The 3,021-nt window shown below is 41.4% G+C and overlaps 1 protein-coding gene across 6 annotated transcripts in view; it reads right to left on the bottom strand.

Annotated features, from left to right (window-relative positions):
• LOC109856571 (TLD domain-containing protein 2) overlaps nucleotides 1-3,021 on the bottom strand; it is a 137,618-nt gene that overhangs the window by 48,768 nt on the left and 85,829 nt on the right. The gene's annotated exons all lie outside the window — the stretch shown is intronic.

Below are 3,021 nucleotides of genomic sequence, written 5' to 3'. Positions count from 1 at the left end.
CCCCCCCGCCTGATCGAACTCGATCCGGTCAATTTGAAGGGAAGGTGACTCTCTCGCCGCGCACACGTCGTGTCGCCTCTTCCCGCGCTAATTGCATTTGACGTTTTAACTCGATTATACGCGCGGCGAGTTCGCTCCACCGACCGACGCGGAAACGCAGTCGCGAGACACCGCACCTGTGAGCGATTTTCTTCAATCTCTTCGAGTTCGTCGCGAATTCGATAGAGAAATATCTTCGGCAAAGTGTTCTCGAAAATAAAGAAAAAAAATAAATATTAAATTCACAAAGCCTCTAATTCGTAAAACGTTCTCTCTCTCGAGAAAAATAACGTTTGATTGTACAAAACGCTCGAGAAATGCAACGTTCGAATGGAGAATCGAATAATCCGCGGCGAAGAATTATTAAGTGATGATGAAAATTGAATTCTCTCGCGCGGCAAATTTGCGCTCGCTAAAGGTTTTTTTTTTTTAGGAAGAAAGCCTTCTTCCTGGGAAAATTTCCCAGGAAATTGCGATCGTATAGCGCTCTACCGTAACGCAATATATGTATATTGTTGCGGTTTCTCGGTTTAGCAAGAAGAAGAAACTTCGAAGAAACACGAGCATACGTCATAAAGATCGCGCGCACGTGTACAAAAGTAGTACGAGGGGGGGAAAAAAACACGTTTTTATATTTCGAAAGGTGTATGAAATGTCGGAACATTCGGTGCGTGGTATCTGAAAAATATAGACGCGAGAAACTGGAAAATTATAACGACGACGCAGCAGAGCGCGCGCGACTGCACTTTCTCGAACGGGGCGGTACTTTTTTATTTCAATTGCGACTCCGCGCTCTGCGGTTTTAAGGGGATTCTAAAGTGAGTCTGTTTTATCGATAAAACTGAATTTTTCGCGCATACTAATTGTTTTTTTTTGGCTGTATAGATCGACAAATCTTTTTCTACGATTAAAGTACACACAATAAGAGATCCGGGAGGTCCAAATTTATATAACAAAATGGAAAAAATTTTTTAAACTATTTTTTTCATTTTTGTATATAACTTTGGACCTTCCGGATCCCTTCTTATATGTACTTTAATCGTAGAAAAGGATTTGTCGATCCATACAGCCGAGAAAAAGATTAGTGTGCGCAAAAAATTCCCTTAACGACTCGCTCGCAAACCGAGCAATTTCGCCGGAAACTTGGCGTTATATTATATATGACGTCGCGTGTAAATCGCAAGAGTCGCGGCGCCGATAATCATCGGGAGACGATCTGAAGCAGCGCAAACGAAATCATTATTAAAATGTTAACGCGCGCGACACATTTTGAGCCGCAAGTTGTAAAAGCCGAATAAAACGCAAAACGAAATAAATGATCGAACGCGTTATTTAATTAAGGCGGGAGCGCACCTGCCGAATTCGCCGGATAAACATAGGACGCAAGTATAAATACGACTCCTGGCACACGCAATTTCGAACGGCTACTGTTCACGCCCACGCTCTGCGTTTCTCACGCTCGTCGTTACTTTGCCAAAAACACAAATTATTTGCGCAACAACTTCGCGAGTCACGTGTGCTATTTTGCGCGCGCGAGATAAAAGATCGGAGACGCGTTTCTGAAAATCGAAATCGGCACGCGCGAGATGAGAGAAACGCGCGATTGTGACAATTACGTTTTGTTGGTGAAAATCTCTATGCGCATAATTACATCGAATTTACATATTTGTCAATTCTCGACCGTCATCCAAAACGCGACAAATTCGCGCGTGCGCGCGCCCAGCCAGTCCCGCCGGATGCAAGTCTAATAACACCGACCTTAACACAATCAATAATACCGTCACAGTATCAACAAATATATTTGTTGAAATTGACAGAATTATTACTCGTACAAAGTCCGTATTACGTATGTTTCCGACTTATGTTTGTGACTCTCTCCGTCCACAACGGTGTCCGCAACAATTTTTGATAATATTCTCGATATCAAAAAATATTATTGACAATATTATTTAAAAATCCGCATTATAAAAGCATGCGATAAAGTGCTAATCGCAAATATTTACACGCTTAGCGACATATCGAAGAATTTCGACGTCACTCTTCGAGAACGAAAAAAATCTCGCTAACGGAAAGTCGCGATTGGCGACAATAATTAAGACGACAAGAGATATTAAACCGGACTCGACTCTATATACGCGTTACCTGTATATTATTTAATAAATACCTATAATTAAACTTCCACTGGAGCGCGCTACGTCATTCGGTTCTTTTTTTATTTTATTTTTTTTTTCATATTTTTTTTCTTCTGCCTTTATTACTTTCATCGTCGCGGTGTAACGGCGCCTGAAAATAGGCAGCCGCGAACAGCTAGGGCGCAGCGTGGGTGACGCAGACGTCGGTTCCGTAGGCGTTTATCTTATCGCGATTCTCTCCTCCCTACCATCAGCTCAGCTTTACAGAGTTTTATTCATAAAATTCTTTTTAATCAACTCTCTCTCTCCGCGTCATAAATCTCTCGGCTTGAACGTTAATTAATATTCCTTGTAAACAAACATTAATTACACGCAATATCTCCCACGTGCAAATAATAAATGCTAATGGTAACAAACGGCAAACATAAACAATTGTACACTACGTATTCAATTAGACTAATTGCGTAACTAACACAATATGCAAGCGACTAAGTGTGTAACTCTGTAGTGCACGTGTCTCTAACTCTAGTATAATGAGGAGAATGCGGCGTTTTCGACTCACCTCTGTTTTGACAGTCAACTGTCGCGTAGCGATGGTTTTTCACGCTCGAATTATTAGATTATTGAGAAATTTGTCAAATATATACATACATATATATACAGGGTGTTCCAGAATTGGTTTAACATCTCTCGTAGGCAGATAGAAGGAATAAAACTGAGGTGAAAAGTCCTATACCATTTTGCTAGATTCGCAATAGTTACTGAGATTTTAATTAACAAAGATCCGCGAATAAGCATGCATCGGGCTATCTTACGCGCGTAAGACTGCCCGCCGCGCTTCGCGCGCTAA

Source organism: Pseudomyrmex gracilis, unplaced genomic scaffold (assembly GCF_002006095.1).
Source record: "Pseudomyrmex gracilis isolate BER0280 unplaced genomic scaffold, ASM200609v1 scaffold_124, whole genome shotgun sequence".
Taxonomy (NCBI): domain Eukaryota; kingdom Metazoa; phylum Arthropoda; class Insecta; order Hymenoptera; family Formicidae; genus Pseudomyrmex; species Pseudomyrmex gracilis.
The sequence above is the reverse complement of the archived record's forward strand: the minus strand, read 5'-3'. Positions and strand labels throughout refer to the sequence as shown.